The sequence below is a fragment of the Pteropus medius genome, unplaced genomic scaffold, assembly GCF_902729225.1.
Source record: "Pteropus medius unplaced genomic scaffold, Ma_sr-lr_union100, whole genome shotgun sequence".
In the NCBI taxonomy this organism is placed as follows: Eukaryota; Metazoa; Chordata; class Mammalia; order Chiroptera; family Pteropodidae; genus Pteropus; species Pteropus medius.
Genome location: NW_024348304.1, coordinates 4,399,659 through 4,421,214, shown reverse-complemented (window position 1 = coordinate 4,421,214; position 21,556 = coordinate 4,399,659). Strand labels below are relative to the sequence as shown.

Genomic DNA, 21,556 nt, shown 5'->3' with positions numbered 1-21,556 from the left:
TGGATCCTGAATTGTAAAAGGACATCGGTGAGACAAGTGATTTCTCTAGATATTTTTAATAGTATAGTATCACCGTGCTTTTCTGATTCTGATATGGTTATGTAAAATATTACCTTTTAAGAAAGTTTTGTGAACGGTAAGTAGGAATTCTTCGTTTTATTTTTGCAAACTTTCGTAAGTCTGAAATTCTTTAAAAATGAAAATCTAAAAATAAAAAAGCATACATTGCGACATGTATAATGATAGCAGAATGTATATATTCAAAATGAGCACATACGCATGTGAGAATAATTTGATCAAGAGGTCAGAGAAAGATTAAAGAAGGTAAAAGGTAATTAGTTTTGGAAAAAAAAAAAAATTGTCCTAGATGAGCCAAGGTTTTAATCTGCTAATTTGAGCATTCCACAGGGAAATGTAGAATCTGGCACTTCTCAATCTTATCTGTCTTTTCTCATGGAATATCTTACTGACATAAGTTCCAAGAAATGCACTTTATTAAACATTAATGGAAAGCGTGGGTAGTTAAGAGGGTATTTTTAGTATGAAATGGATATGAAAAGGTTAACCTTCATAGAGATGGAGTTCAGTCATCTGCTCTAAAACATAAATATGCATAATAGGGATTTCAGCTTGTGCCCAAACCTTCAGCCCATTGCTGGGGCTCAGGCACATCTGGGCATATTTGGTGACATGGTGGGACAGACCCCACAAGGAGGTCATTCACACTGGGTCGACAGCCTCTTAGAGAAGACTTCTTGCTTTGGTGATATCTGGCAAACTGACAAAGTGGCAGGGAGGTAGGAGGAATCTCTCAGCAAGACAATAACAACAGCGACAATAGTGATGAAGATGGCAGACTAACAACTGTACCAGAATAATTTGCCAGGCACAATGGGCTTGAGCTTGGGAGAGAGCTTCAGCTGAATGGGAAGCAGGGCAGTGAGCATCCTTTCCCCTTGGCTGGGCTCTGTGCTTGGATCCCTGTGAGAGAGGGAGCTGGAGTACAGCCTAGAAGGTGCCTTTCACGGCACCGAGGAGAACAGGGGAACACTGACCCTGGTTTCCCACCGGCCGTTCTCACAGAGACTTGCAGCTTTGGCCCGAGTCCGTCAGCTCTCGCACACGATGCCAGCAGCAGCCAGTGCGATTCCGTTGCTCTCCATGGTGGGACGCTGACAAAGGTGGCCAGCAAAACAGCAGTGGTATCAGCTGCAAAGAACTTGATCGTGAGCGCATTTGTCATCTACCCTAGAGTGATGTCCAAAGCACATACAAGTTGTTGACACTGAGACAGTTTGAGTTCTGGCCATTTTCTGAAACCACTTTGATGATTTTTGTTTGCTGCTGGAGAGACCAGGAAACGAGGGCCTCTTCTTCCTGTTCCTTCTGTAGGTTCACAGGGGTTGGATGGGGCTGTTCTTCCTTGAGCTCAAGACTGACTTGGCCTTTTCAAGTAGAGTTTTAATAAACAGAAATTGACATTACACTTTTAAGTAAATCTGAGCAAATCAGTGAGGTCACCTGAGTGTACTGTGATTGCAGATTATACAACACAACCTCCATAGTTAAACTGAATGAAACAAAACAAAACGAAACTTGTTTTTGAATGTGCTCTGCAATATGTCACCAGCACATTGTTCTTTGACTCACTCAGAGGGAAGTTAATGAGCCCCGTGCGTCTGGATGCTTTGCCGACACACGTGTGGGATGTGGGAAGGGTGCTGGGAGCACAAAGTAGAAAAGTGTCAGGTGACCGCATGTAAGTGTTTGACTTAACTTTTTAATTTTAGTCATATTTTGTTGGTGTCTCATCACTTGACCTTTCTGTGCAGCACGGCGATAGATTCCTTTTATAGTCTCTTCATCGAAAACTGCGCGTCTGTTAATCCAGTGTCAACATTAGAGAGATTAATGAGACATAAAATTCCTTTTTTAGGCCTTTCAGATAGTTGCCTTTTATAACATCCTCATTTTTCTAAATATATCCCTGGCTAGCCTGGATTTTCTTTTGTGTTTCTGCTAGTGGTTCTGTGTCCAACTATTTAGGATACACGTATATTTTCATTCACATGTCTGGTCTCAAATTACCTTTTCCTGGATAAAGAAAACTTTTGGTTGCTCAGCTACAGTACTATATACACTTTCAGACCTAGACTTTTAAAGATATTTCCTGATATGCATATTCTATGCAACCCTAATCTAAACGAAACACCCTATTCATTTTGCCACTGCATAGGAACGACCCCAGCTAAAGAACACGCCACCTCCATCTGGTTTGCTCATAGGCTTTTATTCACGTCTTTTAGACAGTTAAGCTCCCTAGCTGGGGTATCTTCTTGCAGATACCTAAGGTTTCCTGCCTGTGAGAAGACCGAGACAGCCACCATTGGAGCCCAGCTCTGGGCCAGTCATCCGTGCACAGTCTTCTGATGACAAGGGATGTTCCCACCCAAGTCCAGAGCTCACTGCTGCTGCATGAAAATCTGCCCAGGGTCTCGGGGAAGATGGATGTGAATGGAACTCTTGAGATAGTTGATAACGCCTATTACTTCCGGTCCTAGTGGGGGTTTGGGAGAATAGTACAAGGAGGAACTAAATGCTGTAATATAATTTCACTCACGCCTGGGTACCATGAGAAGATCAGTATACATAAAGACAGGCTTAGGGTAAAGAAATGTGTTTGCCTTCTTCCTACACACAACTCCCAGAGAGTTGTCTTCTGTCTTGACAGTTATTCTAAGCTCTCAGTACTCAGTGTGCTAATATTTCTACTTCCACATTGTGCATCTATACTTAGCCATTCTTTAAATTCCACGTATGATAATAATGGTAAAAGGAAAAATAATGATGTTCATGAAAAAGCTTCATAATTCAAAAACGTTCTTTCAAATGGATTATCTTGTTTGGTCGTGAAAGCAACTACGTGAAGTAATAGGGATTTTTGTTGTTGTTGTTGTTGTTATTCATTTTTAGGTCAGGATACCAGAGGATTTAAATGATTTGTCGATGGTCAAATAAACTCACATTAATAGTTTGAAAGAAAAATAAAATCGAATTTCAAGTCTTGTAACTATAAAAATCAGGACTCTTCAGATTAGGCCGTGCTCACATTCCTCCTTTTCTTTTCTTTTCTTTTTTTTCCCTCTTAATATTTTTTCTGATACTGTTCATATTTTTTCATAGTATTTAGTCACCTCAATACTTTCTAATTGTATGATAACTTCTTAATCACGGAGTCTTTTAATTTCTTACTTCATAACTTCCTTTACCATCCCTTCATACAAGTTAAAAAGCACAGGTCATTAATTGTAGGAGGCACATATTTTAGTCCAAATCCCCAAGAACGTTTTAGTTGTTTTCACAAAATCTTGGACATACGTTCTTCTTTTCTTGAATGCTTCATTCAAATTTGAATCCTAGTTCTGCGACCTGGAGCTATTGAATATTTGTTCTTTTGGTATCCAAAGACAGATTTCAATTTCTAAAAGTTCTCTTCTCTGTTTATATAATCTTAATTTTATTAATTGCTCTTCTTAAATTTTCAAATCAGGGATCTTTTAGATTCAAGTGACAAATACATGACCTAAACTTAAACTTTACAAGTGCATTTATTCTCTTACAAACGAAAATATCAAGAATCACGGCAGTTACAGTCCTGGCTTGGTGTAAAGGTTCAGAGACACCACCAGGTCGATTGTAGGATAGCACGGTGGAGCTTTGGAGTAACAGAAATGTTCTGTGCTGTGACTGTGGTGGCGGACACTCAACTCTGTGCATTTGTCAAAGCCATAGAAGTACAGAAAATGCACCACAAAGACTGCGTTTTATTGCTGTAGATTTAAAAAAAAAAAAAATCAATCAGGATGAGGGGATAACCTAAATTGAAGTGAACTGTTTATGCCTGCTGTACCATGGGAGAAAAAGCAACTCTCCATATTCTCCTCCCTAACAGTGGGACAATATAACACAGATTAAAAACCAAATTTAAAAATTTTTTTCAGATATTGTAGATTAATTCTGTGGTGTTGAGTGTGAAAGAAGCAAGGAGAAACAGAGAAATGCCCTCTTTGAATATTAGTATACCAGATAATAGTCAAAGAATGGAGTAGCCAATGGAGAAAAACATAATAGAAATTTATTTTGCTTTGGGTTTCCTAGTTTCAAAATGTGGGATTTTTTTGTATGTGATATGGCAATTACACTTATCTTAATATACTTCGACAAAAGAAGGAATAACCGGTGTTTAAACACCTGACATTATTCCTAATGAGGACCGAATTACTTGTGTCCAAATCTTAAATCCTATAAATTCCAGTATAATATTTTATGTTAGTTAGAAAGTTTTCACAATTGTTAACTACGTCGATTTTCTTTTGAGAAGAGAGTAAGCTGAGTGATTTCTTCAGGTTTTACATCTTGATTGTTTGATTATACTCATTGACTCACTTTGCTCAATTTCTCTCTTAGGGTTTATATTTGTCTTTCCTCCATCAAGGGAAATAAAATGCCAGACACAGAGTAATATTTATTGGTAAGAAGAGGACAGAATTCGATTCATGAAAACCATAAGCAATCTGTGTGAAAAAATGCTACTACATTATACTAAGGTCAAAACGAATGCTTTTAGTGCGCATTACATTGTTTTTTTTTTTTTTTTTTGGTCATTTTATATCTAGGTGTTTGCAGTATAGTTCTGTCATCAGAAGCATAGCTCACTTAAATAGAGTATTAAAAAAGAAACGGCATTTTCTCACTAAAATAGTTATCAGCTCAAGAAGATTAAGGAATCAAGGCTGTATTTATTTTTAATTCATCTAGTAAACCATGCAAATCTTTAAAGCACTATATTTGCAATCGCACTTCAGACGATGTCAGTCAGTGTGCTGGATTTTGTGATGACTAGGATGCTTTAAAATCATTGAAGATACAATTTATTTTCTTTTCACTAAACCAAAGAAATTCTTTTACAAAAATGTAAGAGACAAGCATCCCGAAAGCGCATTTGACATGATTTTGTTTTGCTCATCTTCATTTTTTGCTTCATTTACATTCTCCTTTCTCATGTCTTTGATTGCAAAAATAAGTTGCTTGTTGAACATTCTGCTATAGTTTAGCATTTATGTTTAAGTAACTTTTTCCATATGCTTGTTTTGCCTCCATGAGGTCTCTTTGTCTCAACTTTCTTCACTCCATACTCTTAAATTAAAGAAAAAAAATTCTTTAGCTTCTCTTGTTGTGTTTGGCTATGATGTGTAAAATCAGTCATACCCAACTCTCCCCTGTAAGTTTATAATTTTAATTAGATTCCTATAAAATTTCCCTCCTGACTCCACTGCCCAGTTAAAATAAGTTCCAACTTCCTTAACTCCCAAGAAATGGGATGTGCAGAAGACAGTGATTAAAGGATTAAAATAAACCTCTAGAAATCCTATTTCTTCTTTGAAGAAAATTAGGTCAGTTTTTGCCATGTTTTCTGCCTGACTTCATAGTTCATGGCTGACCATCAATATTTGATAATTTAAAATGGCTTTTGGCTCTCTCTTTTTAAAAACAAGATTAGTTACGTATGTCATATGAACCCCTGCATTTGTGGTAGCGCACACTAGAATTAAGGTTATTACTCTTTTTTCCATTACTGTATGCTGTCTTTACTAAACTTTCTCAAGAATATTCTTTCTTAGGTTGGGACTTTGAATGCTTGGTCTCAGATGTTGTCCAATTACTGTTCACCTCAGCACATTCAAGTCTTCAAAGACAGAATCAAAACAGATATTGGAGCATGGTAGAGACGAGGATGTTAATCCTCTTTGAATCCAGATAAATTCGGCAGCATTTGTATAATCAAGGCAGAATGGAATGCAACAGAAAGATAGAGTCATTGCAGTTATCCAAAGCCTTCCATCAAAGTCCTGTTGGAAGCAAAAATTAGGAAAAGGATGTGATCAGAGTTGTGGATAATATTTTGAGAATAAAATTTACCTATTCTCTTTCTCATTTTTTATCTGTTCTGGAAATAAATTCAAAGTCAATGTAAATTATATTATTTAGATATGCACTGTATTTGAATGTAGAATTATTAATTTGGCAATATCAATTCAAATTTAATATTCATATACTTCAAGACTCAGTGATGTTATTTATATTTACAGAAACACTTTCTATATCCCCAAGGCACCATGTACAACATAGCTATTGAAATATTATTTGTCACAGTGTAACAAAAGAATAACCAAGATAATCAATAAAGTAAAGGCTAAATAAAACATAAGATACTATTAACAGTTAAGTATCTTCAAGATATATTAGGTACTGAAAATTATAAACTGCAGGCTGATATCTACAACTTGATGCCACTTATATAATGGATGGGAGGAGAGAGAAAGAGAACATATGTACAATATGTATAAAATGGTCAGCACACATGTCTGAATAAAATGAGCTAGACATATACATAGTAAATTGATAACCATAGTTACTTCTGGGAAAGAAATTTGGGTTGGTGATTTGATAGTCAAGGAGAACTATTCCCTTACCCATGTTGTTAGTTTTTCATTTATTTTGTATTTTATGTATTATCTGAATAGTAATGAAGATTAATATAAAACAAGCAAAAAACACTTTCTGGAAATATTCTGTTTTTTATCATATAAAGGGATAAAATGTACATATTTTCACATATTTTATTTTATGAATTGAAATTATCCAGCCTGGTGATTTTTTACCTATGTTTTCACCCATGGGCCAACCATTCACTTTAAGATACAGAACATGAATTAACTAATTTATAATACAGGCATATGTGATCCTATTCTCTTATTTAATAAAAAAATAAAAGGAAAGACGATGATGGACTTGAGAAAAGGCATAAATATCACCCTTATCTCAGTGACTGCTTACAGATTGGAACATTAGCATTTACCTCTAGATACTAACATTGCAAAATGAGAATAAAATATATGTCGTATTGAAAAAATAATGAGACTTAATGACATTATGGTCACAGTCTTCCTTGATTTGTCAGCCTGTTTGATTTTCATCTAATTCAGTTATGCAAGACGATGATGATTCTGGAATTTCCTCTTTCCTGTAATATGATTACGTTATTACTAAGAGAATAATAGTAACAAACTGACCAACAAACTATTTTTGCTTTGGAAATGACTAGAGGGCATTTATTTCCTGGATAAGTCATGGTTGTGCTTTTCTGTAGGTGATAATTGCTTTAAAGTTAATAACTACGTTAGATATAGTAATAGTTTTGATGTTTAGAGAATGTGGAACTGGAAACAGATGTCTCGTATTATTAGATGATTATTAGGAAAGAGAAAATTTATATCTCATATTTGTCCACATAATTGTCATTTTTATTGCTTTATTCTTTCTTGTAGATTTAAGTTTCCATCTGGTGTGGAGTTTCATTCTTTCATCCCTTTGGCAAACAGCAATGATGAATAAAAATGGTGAGTGTGGACACACGTTTCATTCCTGATTGAATGCATAGCTTCTAATGTTCTTTACTTTGAATAATATTAGTATAAGTTAATCAAGTTTATTGATTGTTTTTCTATATTATTAGTTTACTAAGAATTATCATCATGAATGTTTAATTTTATCAGTCTTAACCGTATTTAACCTTCCAATGTAGTGAAAGTTATGTTCTAGAATTCCTAACTATAAAACCAACTTTTGTATTTTTAGGGTAAAGGTAAGTTAGTCATTTTTTAACTATCATAATTTTATATAGCATGGAACTTGAATTGCTATTTGGGATTTTTACATTTATAGTAATGAGTGATAGGGATTTTTAATTTCCCTTTTTAATACTTTGGTTCTTTTTTTGGTTCTTCATTCTTTAGTTCTTTAACAGTTTGTTAATTGTAAATCGTCTTAATTTTTGTTTGCCTGAAAGTGTCTTATTTCATTCTCATCTTGACTGATTATTTTTCTGGACATATATTAATTGTTGAGACTTTTTAAATAGTGCTGTTAATGTATTGTTCCATTTTTTTTCTGGCTTCTATAGTTCTTTTGAGAAACTCGATATCAGAGTCATTTTATATTTTCTAATTACTTCCTAGTAATTTTTTATCTTTAATTGCCTTTAAGTTTTTCTTTGAGTTCTTTAGTTTCTACTAAACAAAAACATTAGTTTTTACTTTTTAATTTATATCATTCAGTTCTTGTTGCATAAAGAAATAAGGATTTAAGCAGTCCTTTAAATGGGTTAATATCTCCACCATTATATTTTCAAATTTTGCCCCTCTGCAATCTGTCTAGCCTTTCATTTCAGAAATCTTGTTATTCAAAAGTTGAATTTTCTCATTTTATTCTTGCTGCTGTTTAACCCATCTTTCCTCTCTTTAACTTATTTATCTTCCTATGTTCTAGTCTGTGCTTCTATTTTACCTCTAAATGCCTCAAATCATTTTTATAAGGTGTTTCTTATATTTTTAACTGATTATTATATTTTATTAATTATTTTAAATATACTTATTTTGTAGTTTCATCTGATGGGATTACTAGTTGAAGTTCTTCATGGTCTAATTTGGTCGATGTTATGCCTGCTGACTTTTGATTATAGTGTTTTATAATTTCTGAATTGTGAGCTTCTCTTCAGTATAACTTTAGCTGTGGGAATCCTATGAAGCTTGAGGGAGGATTTGATTTACTTCTCCCAGGGACCCATTTTATTAATAATATTTTAGCTTGCAGTGTCTCCATTTAAGCAAAAAAATGTAAAATTTAAAACCTGTTATATACCATGGTGTATCCATGACTAAACATTTCTTTACCCTCTCCTCTATGGTTTATAGTAAATTGGCCTAGTAGAGAAACACAACACTGATAAAACTGTAAAAATTATAATTTATTTCTTCTTTAAAAAAATTATATTGGTCATGTGAGAATTCTTTGTGATAACATGGAAAAAGAAGGTTTTTAAGTGATTAAAGTACTGTAAATACTCTTTTACCATGCTGACTTAAAATATTAACTTAAAAGAGGTGTGCTATATTGAGGGGAAGTTTTACTAATATAATTATAGTATTAGGAAAATCATTTCAATGATCTGTGCCCCCAGGCACTGAAATAAATTAGCATTTGAAGTGTGGAAGTTCCAGAGTTTATATTAACATTAATCTTTGTTACATTATTAGTGTAGGTGGTAATAAAATAGCTAATTATATTGATTATTGGGCAGTTCATATATAGCTTCCATTCAAGCAGTTAGTTGCATCTTCAGAAAAGTCCTAAAAGAGGTATGGCAGATACTATTTACTCATTTCACGTGTAAGCAAACTTAGCCTCAGCCTAGTTCAGTAACTTCCTTCTAATGCAAGTGGAACTTGATTGCAGATTTTCTAATACTAACTCCATTACTCTCATAATCATAGCATTGTGCGAAAGATACCAGGAATATTCACGAAAAAGGAAACCTCAAAGTTTTTTTTTTTTTTTACACTATGAGTTTTACTTATTCATTTAGTTAAGTTTACATTTGTGGAACCCTAAAAAAAAATCTCAGAGAATGGGAATGTAATCCTGATTTTTCATTTAAATCTTTTTCTTCTTTTATACATATGTATACATATGTATAAAAAAGATGCATACATATTTTGTTTTATTTCCTAGTTTGCTAAATAACAATATGTTCTAAGGAAGAGATTGTAGATGATAGTATAATTTTCTGTCAAAAACTACTTGACAAAAATGATTTGAACTTTGATTTTGTATATTTTGCTATTAGTCTATGAATTCCTGACACATTGGGGCTCTGAGCTTACATTATTGTACTTTGGATATAATTTACAAATTATAGTTGCAATATAAATGCTTGTCAGTAAATGTAAATTATTGTATAATATTTATTTAGCATACTGTTTAAATATACATATTTTCCTTAATGATATCCATATGTTTCTAGCTGCTATTATCTTTGAAAAAAAATATGTCTGCGTCAGGCTAAAAGTATGTGCTTGCCTACTTACTTATATGAATATTGAAAATATTCAATTGATTTCATGGGTTTAGTATCATATTGTATAGTGGTTTAAAATGAAAACTTAATTAGAAACACAGGAGGTTAAAAATTTTTTCAATGTTATGCTTTAGGGATCTGTGTGTATGTTATCAACAATAACTTTAATGAGCTACCTCGAGGCCATATGGGAACTATGTACCATCTTAGTTCTACAGTTGTTTATTTGCTTGTTTATTTTTGTTTCATTTGAACTAAATTTTCCTCTTGTTTTCTGATTTGTACTTTCTCAATTTATAAGATTCCATCTTTTTTTCACCAAAGTTATTTGGCCTGTCAAATTGCAAAGATTTTATTAAAATATGTAAGATATATGGAAAAAAGGTGAAAGTATAAAAGATAGAAATCCTATCTAATTTAGGAGGATATTGAATTTGAATCTGATTCAGTGTCACCAACTTATTAGCTACAAAAACCAGAGTAAGCAATTTTGTATGCATAAGAATTGAGTTTTATATTTATATTAATTTTTGTTTAATATAACTAGATATTATAGTAAGAAGCATATCATGTATTAAATCTAAAGCTACTTTAAGAGATACCGCTTATCAATATAAATATGCACTTATTAAAGAATCACTCATTTATATTATTATAGTGATAAGGAATTATAAACTGCAATACAATATAAATCAGACAACACCCCTTTACCCCTAAAATAATGTCACAATTCACATTTTCTCCAAAGATAATTGTAACTAGAACTTGCCGTGGAATGTCTATCACTATCACAGTGGGGGAAGAGATAGTCAGGAAAGCATCTTTCCCTGACAGCTCATTGTCGTCCTGCGACACAATTTACAAAAGTTTTCCTCAGGTCAGTTTTCTTTTAAGGATAAGATCATTTGAAAACACTCAGCATTTTCTCACAACAAAAGTATCTGGCAGTGCTTTTTTTTTTTTTTGAAAACCCCTTCCTTGTTGGCAAAATCTAGGACTTATAGAGATCAAATTTATCGGGCCAAAACAGAAAACAGTGTCAGGAGCTCAGACAACAGTGATAAACAGTCATCTCCTGATGCCACATGTCATAGCTGCCGTAGTCCTACTGATCCATTTCTTTCATCAATCGTATAACACGGTTTTCTATAGCAGTGCCTCCAGGCATTGGATGTTGAACAATTTTTCCCACTGAGCATCTGTGCTTGAGACTGTCATGCATGTGTTATTGACTTTATTCTGTAGCCTATCCTCAGGCATGCAAAGAGCCATGGAGCACAGAATCAGAGTTAATAAATTGCCATGATTTCTTTAATCAACTCTGCTATCGAGCATATGTGAAACTATGTAGCTCAAATTTCCAAAAGAAGTACAGTTAGAAAAAGTTTCCATCAAAACATATATACTACACAGCAACACACACTATCTTATAATAAACAAAACTAAAGAGGAAGAAGTCAAAATAATAATCAAGAAATTCAGTAGGTATTTAAAAAAAACATTAGATCACACATCTGCATGTACGCAGCTCTCCCTTTCTTCCTCACCTTGTCAATGTCTGTCTCAGCCCAGTTCCTTTCACGATATTTTTCTATTTCTCTATTTCCTCCGCTTCGCTCTTGTCAGTTTAGAGGAATACTAGATTCATTATGTTTTCGTTAAAGAGATCGAAAGTACCTGAAGGTATTCGGAGAGGAAGCGGGTGCACTCAATGATTTTGGAAGTATTTTAACTTGCTGAAACCAAGGGAAGCATCCTGTTAAACAATCATTTGAGAAATCGAATATCAATAGTACGTATTGGGAAAGAGTAATTTACCTTTAGTAATTCAAGTTTCCTACATCTTTTCTGGATTTTACGTTTAATAATTCCAAAGTGCTCAAGATTTTTCTTATTTTTTTTTTTAAATCTATTTTTGCAAGTGTCAAGGCTCTACATTCCGTAGTGACAAACCTTATTGCGGAAATAAACAATACAGACAGACCTGGCACACGTGGTCGTTAGGTTTAAAGTGGTCCAAGCAGGTTATGGAGTTAGTTGGCTTCTGTGTTTTTCAGGAAAAGAGATACGTTTTCTACCAAATTCTCATTCTTACATGATACAAAACACATGGTTAAAAAAACTCAAACATCTAAAGAACACAGAATATGCAGTTTTTGAAAATACTGGGAAGATTAACTAATTTTTAGTTTATTTTTTAAATTGAAATTTGCTCTGTGTTGCCAAAGAAAGAAAATGCAAAAATTTGTTTCTTCATTAAAGTAGTCATTAAGTTTTGTTTGAGTTTGTATTATGAAAATTTGGTAGAAAATGTGTCTTTTTTTTTTTCCTTGAAAAACACAGAAGCCAACTCCATAACCTTTTAAGATAAATATTTTGGTTTGTTCTTTTAATATAAATATACTAGAAATGCCATATGGATTTGAACTTTTTTTTTTTTTTTGGTCAAACAAAACAGACTTCAGAGTGATTGTAGTTAGTCAAAATAATTTCTTATTAGTAGGTTACTAGCACAAGAATGGGAAATAGCTACTAAATCCTGCCAAGTTTTACTGGAATTACCTTTTAAAAGAAAATCCATGCCCCGGAGAGAAGAAGGTACAGATCCCAACCTTCACCTCCCCACAAAAAACACGTAGATCTCTCTGTGGATGGACAGCTCTGGGAGTGCTCAGGAGTCTGGATGAGGAGCTGCGGCAACACGGAGGAGGGAAACACCGGGAATTTCTGCACAGAGGGGTAGGAAGAACGGTGTCACGCTGCCTTCGTCATCCCATCACCCAGGTTCCCCCCAGGGGAGAAGCAGACCAGGATGAACGGCCACCTTCCCTGTCCTTTGCCAACTGCTACAGCCATGTGTGCGTACGCAGCTGGCACTGCCTGAGGCTCCGCTTTGACTTAACCCCACCCAGACTGCTGGGGAAACTGGCGGAGCCGAGATGTCCGGAGACTGCTGGGAACAAAGAAAGGTAAAGTTACCAGCATTAGCCATGTGGTGGGTGCACCCTGGTCCCCGGGGGCCTGCTGTGCAGAGGACCCTAGAGTAAAGTTACCAGCATTAGCCATGTGGTGGGTGTACCCTGGTCCCCGGCGGCCTGCTGTGCAGAGGACCGTAGAGGTCTTAGCCACTGAGGACATCAGCAGCCCTTGCGGCTGCCATGGACACCCAGAGCTTTTGCTGCCGAGGACCCCGCAGTGTTCCTGTTGCAGACCCCGGCAGCCCGCCCTGCAGTGCGTCCTGGGAGCTTCGGCCAGCGAGGAAGCTAGCAGCTATCGCGGCTACCACGGACCCTGTGAGCATCCCACAGGTTTTGCCTCTGTAGACTCTAGCGTCCTGAGCTGTCGTCTCCTGGTGCCAGTCCGGCTGGTGCCACTCTGGGTATGCCAGCCCTGGGAAGCAGTGTGGCCACGCTGTGTGCGCTCATAACTGACCCTGGCCCCTGCGGCTGCCCTGGGTCCCACTGTTGTGGGTGTGCACAAGGCTAACTGCTGCATTCCCGCGTGCACATGCAGCTGACCCCCGCCACCGCACACGTGCCCACAACTGGCCTTAGTGGCCACACATGTATTCTGCTGGCCCCTACCCAGGTGTGCTTACCTTGGACATGGAGGGTCATGGCATGAGATTGCAACAGCCTTCACAGCCAGAATGGGCCCCCCTTGTAGCTTTAACTGCCAAGGACCACACAGCTGCTGATTGCAGACCATAGCAGCCTTAGCCACCAAGTCACTGCAACCCCAAGACCTGGAGCCACTACCTGCCCCACACTTAGAAGCCTGCGTGCCGCTTGGCGCTGTGTGACAACATGCTCCCATGTGTTCCCCTACTCGGTGGCTCCAAGCCCCCTCCCTACAGGCAAAAGGCTCTCCTTAACAAACACATAAAGTATGGATTTTAGTCCATAGAATCTGGAAGAGGCGGTTGCTTCTTTCAATGTGCAAACAGCAATGCAAGGACACAAGGAACAGGATAAATCAGGGAGACACCAACCACCGAAAGAACACGGTAAACTTCCAGCAACCAGTGCCGAAGAAATGAAGAGCCCCGAGTTGCCTGACAAAGAATTCAAAATAATTATTCCAAAGAGGCTCAGTAAGCTATTAGGAGATAGAATAAATGATTTAATGACATCAGGAAAACAATATAAGAACAAAATGAGAAGTTCAACAAAGAAAACGAAAACAAATAAACAAATTCTTGCACTGAAGAATGCAGTGTCTGAACTAACTGATCCAATAGAAAGCTTCAACAGCAGACTCGATCAAGCAGAAGAATCCATAAACTCAAATATAGGTCATTGAAATTATCTAGTCAGAAAATAAAAATGAAAAATAGTGAAGAAAGCCTACGAGATCTATGGGACACAGTCGAATGAACCAATATAGACATTAGGGGAGTCCTAGAAAGAGAAGAGATAGAGAAAGGACAGAAAGCTTATTTTAAAAAATAATGACCAAAAATTTTCCAAATCTGGTGAGAGAAATAAATAACCAGACTCAAGGAGCCCGTATGATCCCAAATCGGTCGAATATATAAAGAGCTACGGTAAGACACACTATAAAAAAAAACTGTCAAAAGTCAAAGAGAATTTTGAAAGCAGCAAGAGAAAAGCAACTTATTACATTCAAGGGAACCCTTTCTATAAGACAATCAATGGATTCTCAAAATAAACCTTTCAGGTCGGGAGAGAGTGGGATGATATAGTCAAAGTACTAAAAGAAAAAATTGTCAGCAGACAATACCAATACCCTAAAAAGCTATCCTTAAAAATGAAAGGTGGTAAAACAACTTTAAAACAATTTAAAATAAATGAAAATAATTCTTGGAAAACATAATTGGGATAGAGAAATCTCTGGAAATGTCAACTAATTTAAAAAGGGAGACAGCAGAAACAAAGTATGACTATTAATAATACAATAACCAAATACATGTGTTTTAAAATATATAAAGACTATGAAAAATTTATACCTCTGAATTTAAAACCTAGGTTAGTTGGACAGATTTAAAAATATATATATATAATATCTAAAACTTGAATGGATCAATAACTTTTAACCAATTAAAATGTAATCCAAGATATACACACAAATCCATTGATCTAAATGATTTAGTGAGTTCCAACAACCTTTCAAATGATAGATAATATCCACTTCTTCAAGATGTTCTTGAAAATAGAATAGTAGAGAAAGCTGCAGACTGCGTCTTAGAAGGCTAGTGACATCTTGATTTTAAGGCCAAATAATGACAATATAAAGCAGTTATAAACAATGTCACTGAATGAAAATTCTTTAAAAATCCTTAAATAAACATAAGCCAGATAAATTTAACATTTTTTACAAAATAAAAGTGTATCATTGAATGGTTTATTTCAGGAATGCAAAGATAGTTTAACATTGTAAAACACCAGTACGTATTAGCGCATTGAAGACTAATAGAAAAAAAAAGCCTGCTAGAAATAGAAGAGAACGTATTGAATTGGATTCATTCGGCATACTGGAAAACTATCACACATCTCACAGTGGTCCAAGAAGCTTTAGATGCATTCCATTTAACATCGAGCAGTAATAAGCAGATGTCTGATTTGACTGTTCAGAATAGCACTGGAGTTTCAAATGATAGTAATTCATTCATTCATTTGTTCAATAAATATTTATTAAGTACCTATTATATTCTAGGTATCATTGTACGATCTGGAATACTGCAGTGGGTAAAATTTTTAAAAAGCTGTGGTGTTCATAGGGCGTACATTCTACCAACAGAAAATAGACAAAATTAGCAAGTAAATATATATTAGAATATGGTTTAGCCCTGTGAAAAAAAATGTGACAGGGAGGGAAAGATAGGGAAAAAAGGAAGTGAGGTGTTTGGGCAGGATGCAGTTTTTTAAATAGTACAACCAGGAAGAGCCTTACTGCCAGGTGATTATAAACAAACATGGAAGGATGTGAGAAAGTGAGTCATACAGGTAGGTAGAGAGAAGCTGTATTGTGCACAGAAAGTGGCAAATGCAGAGGTCTAGGGCCGGGGCAGGTGCGGAATAATAAAGGGGTCATCAGTGTAGCTGCAGCTGGAAATGAACTGAGGAGAGAGTAGAAGGAAATGAGGTCATAGAGGAAACAGAAGGCCTGATCTTTAAGTAACGTAGGAAAATATGAGGGAGAAAAGCATGAAGGATGTCAATGCTGCATGTTTGTGGTAGTGAGGAGTTCGCGATAAACCAGGTGTTTATCATTATGGAAACAGATTAAATATAGTGGAAATAGATATGAAACGTTATGAGCCATTAAAAAATTGAAATATAAATATCTACAGAAACTTGGGTTGATGTTCAGACTGATTTTTGAGTAAAAATTAAAAAACTGGTGTAATTATAGCAAAGTGCCATCTGTATACATTAAAATACACACAACACACACAAGAAACGTATCTTTTGTGAGGCTACCTAAAAATGCAAGAAAACAGACAAAGCACAGTAGAAGGTCTATATGGAAAAGTGGGAGATGAATATTATGATGAGACACGAAGGAGAAAAATAACATCAAACACAACAATAGAAGGCTGTTGGTGGTGCCGATCGCGATACTGTCCCATGAATAGAGAAGCTGAGATAAACTCACCAGGGTAAAAAAAAATCATGCATCTGTCAGCAAAAGGAAAAATTGCATTGAGATAAATCATATGCTACCATTTTTATTCTGTGGGATACCAGGCTTCTTTTTTTGGATGGTTTCCCTTACTCTGCTTTATTCTTTTTCACGTAGACATAAAATTGAAATTGAGTTGAGTGAAATAGTGGAAATTCTTGGTTGGAATTCCTTGCCAGAATGAATTATTAAAGCCATGTAAAAATTCTATTGAAATATGATCTTTGAAATGAGAAACATACTGAAACTGAATGCTAGTTTATTAATAACTTGTCGTATATATCGTTTCAATTGCAAAGTTCTTAGGTTAGTTTCTTTTATCCAGTACATGATAAGAACTTATTGAGGTGTATTAATTTTTCTTTTTCTTTTTTTGCAAATTGTTCATTGTTGAACACACTTAAAATATAATGCCATTCATAATATCTAATTTAATACTTTTCCCGAATAATGTAAATTAAGAAAGTTATGTGAATGTTCTTTTAGAAGCAACAGTTTTAGATCACATGATAAGAATTCTTTTTTTTTTCTATGATATTCATATATCAAGATTGGTATTCTCACTCTATCTTAGGATGCCAGCTGTGTAAGTGGAGGGTGTAACATTGTGTAAGCAAAATGAAAGATAAAAATGTTCTTAAATATTATAAGCTGCACAAAAGTAACCTCACAGCCACATTACCATCTGTTTCTGGGCTAAGCTAATGAGAGAACTTGTTCAATTGCACATCGGCTCAATCTGAAAATAATAAAACCATGACTTCTATGAGTTAAAAAACATGCCCCTCTAACCTCCCCTTTTCAACCTCTAGTTTCACTTGTTGAAAAACAAGGAAAACAAATAGACATGTGGCCACCCACATGGTTGTGTAAATTAAAAAAAAAAAGTGAAAATAACATGCGACAGAATGCCTGAGGGTTTCACTTAGTCCTTCACACATGGACTTAATCACTTCGGCAAGTTCTCTCTCCCTCCCGTATGAACTTTAATAGATCATTTTTCAAATTAAAAGTGCCCTCTCTTCTTTCATGTTTTAAGAACGAGTTGCTCAAGGAAAAGCTGGGAATTGATTGGGAAACTATATCATCAGCTAGGAGTTCTGCTGTTTGTAAAAATTCACTGGAAATGTGCCAATATTGTAGGATGATAAAAGTTTCTGAGGAGCTTCTTGGTATGTGTGATGGTTGTGTACGTGTGTGGGGAGGATGTGTGCGTACACGTGCATGCTCTTTATCTAAGTTTGAGCCCTCTCTTGGGCTGGAAATGTTTAAATCCCATTGGCTACTTGTAGGTATTAGGGCAAATCCATGTTGCTTTCACTTTTGGAGTGACTTCTAGGAGCTAACTGCTGTGCAAGTCAGTGATTAAAGCCAGTGATCAAAGTCGTCTGATGATTGCATTGACCATGGAGAGTGACATCACTCTAAATCTACCTAAAAAAATTCGGACAAGACCACTTCACTCTTTAAAATTGGAAAATAGTCAGCGCTCTCGTGGAATGGGGACCTTCCCTTTCCTGATAACCTCTACAATTCAAGTTTATGCAGATCTGCGTACACAGAGCTGGTCACCAGATCATGTCAGAGTCGCCCTTTGGGTCAGTGGATTAAAGGTCAGGAGGCGGCCTGGCCTGTCGAAGGGCCTCTTGCGAGTGCTGTGCAGATGAATCGTTCACTGCAGCTGTGATTCCCACCCTTCCTTGCTGCGTGCGCATCTGTTCCAAGCATCTCATTCTTCTGAAATGCTTCCGATCAATAAGCCGACACGTGGCAAAAGACCCTCACCCATCAAAATACGCCATGTCAGCACTTTCCTGTGTTTGTCAGTCATGTAATTTAGAGATTGGCACCCAGTTTCTGAAAGAACCAGATAGTTTTCTAGGCTTTGCAGCTACTTTACTCTTGCAGTGTGAAGGCAGCCATAGAATAGACCTCATGTGGAAGAATGAGCGTCACTGCGTATCCCCAAAACCCTTCATTTACAAAAATTAGTGTTTGGCTGGATTTGGCCCTTGGACTGGAGTTTGCTGATTTCTGAGCAATAAGACTTTCCAGATGGGGAGAGGAACTTCCTCTGATTTGCTCTAAGACTTGGTGGGAGGACTGAGTAACAAAGCCTTTGTGGAGACTTAAATGCAAACACTTTACCTCACTACATGGCACAGTGGAAATGAGTACAGCTTGGTGACAGGTAAGCCACAAGCTTTGTGTTCTTGGGAAACAGACAAACTTTCAAATTTTTATTTGTCTCATTCATAAAATAGTAATAATATATACTCCAAAGACTTGTTATGAGATAAAACGAGGAAATGTACAAAGGGAACAGTACGCCTGTGTTTTAACAAAGTGAGATCTGGATACAGCACATAAACTATATTGACACAAATTTCTTTATAAAACATTTTGTAATCAGTGACTAGTTTGGCATTGTTATTAAAAAAAATTCTAGTTCAAGATTAAAATAAGAGCAAAAACAGAGAAGCAAAATGGAAGCTATAAGTAACAAACCAGGATGTCTAAGCTTGAAAGATTCCATGGACTTCATCTGTTCTGTTCTTACAGTTTATTACCTTATTACCAGGAAAATTATTTTAAGTCGTTGATGAAAACTGTGACACTTGCTGATAGCTTTTTATGCATATACTACACTCTTTGAACATGAGACAAGACCTCTTTTATGACGAGGGGATTTGAAATGGCTCTCAACTGTAACTATAGCAGTAAGTCACGTAGTTGAACACTGTTTATCTGAAATCGTAGTATCTGATTCTGATCTGAGAGATCATCCATGTTTCCTTTTTATTGCCTTGTCCCAGCATAATTGGGGCACATACTTTCTAGCCTCTGAATGGAAAGCTAGAGTGTTTACCTCATCAATTCACTTGGATATTTCCACAATCCCTGAAGGAAATAAATTAAGAACAAATATTATTATTGTAGTATTAACCCAAATTGGCATGGTATAAAATATGAATTTATTTACCAAGTATTTATGTTCAAGAGTTATTGACTCTTATACAATGAGTTAAAACTATGTCTTGATTGATGCTTTAGGACAAGTATAATGTGCTAAATTCAGCATGTATTTAAAAAATTCTCTCCCTGTGATGCAGTTGTTTCGCTGATAAGCCTTGTATAAGGATTTGACTGTAGTGCCAGACTGAAAACCTGGGATGATTCCATCAAACCATTAGCCCATGGCTAGTGCCAGATAGGTCCCACAGAAGCTGCGGATCTGCACCTGGCTTTGTCCCCATGGAGGAGAAACTCCATTAATATTTGTTGATTTAAATGTATCCCCCTAGTAGATGGATCATTGTGAATGCATATATAGTGTATTAGTTTAAGAGTGAGAATTCCACTCTGTGTGTTTAGAGATTCCCAGATTTTTCTGGGCAGTGTTAAAGACAAGATTTACAATGATGTGATTTGGTGGCGATGCTATCTAAGAACGTTTTGGAGAGCGTACAGCAAACTTCCAAACAGAGATCTTGTCTGCACCTTCTTGAGGTTTTCAAGACGTCCATGCTTTCCTTAAAATATAGTTTCTAGACTAATGAGTTTCCATATTTGTCTTTTAATGTAATTCAAATGCCTTACTTTATATGTGTGTCCTGTATTTTGTTATGTGTTTTTAAAAACGTTTTCCCTTAAATTTACTATAATAAGCTAAACCCTATGAATAAAATCATTCAGTTTCTCATATGAAGAATATTATAGCAATAGGCAAAACTTAAAAAAATAGATTGCAAAATAGATAATATATTTTTTTGATTTGTAAAAACATGTGATATACATTTTGAAAGAAAATTAGCATTTAAAGCCACTCTTTATATTAGAATTCAGAATTTATTCTGTCAGTTTAAAGCAATTTGTGATGGTAAAGGATACATAGTGACATGTACCCTGTTTCAGCACAGAAAGCGAAGATGGGTTTTCAGCTGTTTCTAAGTGGGATTTACGTGCTGTTATAGTTTTGTTGCGCATGGAAGAGAAAGTGTGTATGAACAAAAAACTCTTAGATGATTCTCTTCTAGACCTATAGTTTATATTTTTTTTCTGTATTTAGCTTTTAAATTTCAGTGCAATTGAATAACACCAAAAGTTTTCATTATACATGGCAGAATTTTTTTAAACCTGGGAAAGAACAACATGGTTGCTCTTTCATTCTTTCTTTGCTTCTCACGTTAGTGATATTTTTTCTGCCTTCTTTTCATTACCCTTCAAGCCTTCCTGGAACTGGGCGGTGAAACTGCCGTCGTCGGCTGCTTGTGGGAGTCCCATGACTTCCCCTGTCTGTACGGTAGGCCCCACGGGGACAATGCTTGTCTTATTCCTCATCAGTTTTGCTTTTGCCCAAACTATCGGTTGAGGAGAAAAAGAAAAGTGTTGAAAAGTATGTACCCACCACACCTTTTCAGGGAGAAAGCTGTGGGGCTGGGATTTTCTCTACACAAATTCATCAAATGCATGACTCTCCCTGAACACTGGCTAACAGGTTGTGGAGGGCTCCAGATGACTGAACTACTGGGAGAACAGAAATAGATGAATGTGATAAGGGATTTCCAAATCCTCAGCCAGCCAGTCCGAGGATGAGACCATAAAACAACCTGTACAGTGTGTTTTACACATTAATCTAAAGCCCTTGACAAGTGTACTTGAATTCTTGATATGGAGTGATTTGCATTTGAAAGATCAGGCAAGTTTTGGCTGGCTTGTGCTTCAGAATGCTGGGATCAATTATTATTTGGGAATCAGCTTTTTTTTTTTCCCCCTTGATAGTGATGGAAGGAATTATTACATTGTCACATTGTTTTAAAAGTCGAGCCAGGCAGCCTTTGCTCATCTCTGGCTGATTCAGCCTGGTCAGGACTGATGGGAGATCAGCTTCTGGGTCTTGCCATAAACTTACTACTGCCTTATCATCTGGAGAAA

The 21,556-nt window shown here is 36.0% G+C and overlaps 1 long non-coding RNA gene across 1 annotated transcript in view; it reads left to right on the top strand.

Annotated features, from left to right (window-relative positions):
• The window catches only part of LOC120616240 (uncharacterized), a 256,692-nt gene extending 249,106 nt beyond the window's left edge, over positions 1–7,586 (top strand). Inside the window, exon 3 of the long non-coding RNA XR_005656542.1 lies at positions 7,389–7,586. This is a non-coding gene — a long non-coding RNA (uncharacterized LOC120616240). The remainder of the gene's footprint in view (positions 1–7,388) is intronic.
• Positions 7,587–21,556: the final 13,970 nt, after the last annotated feature.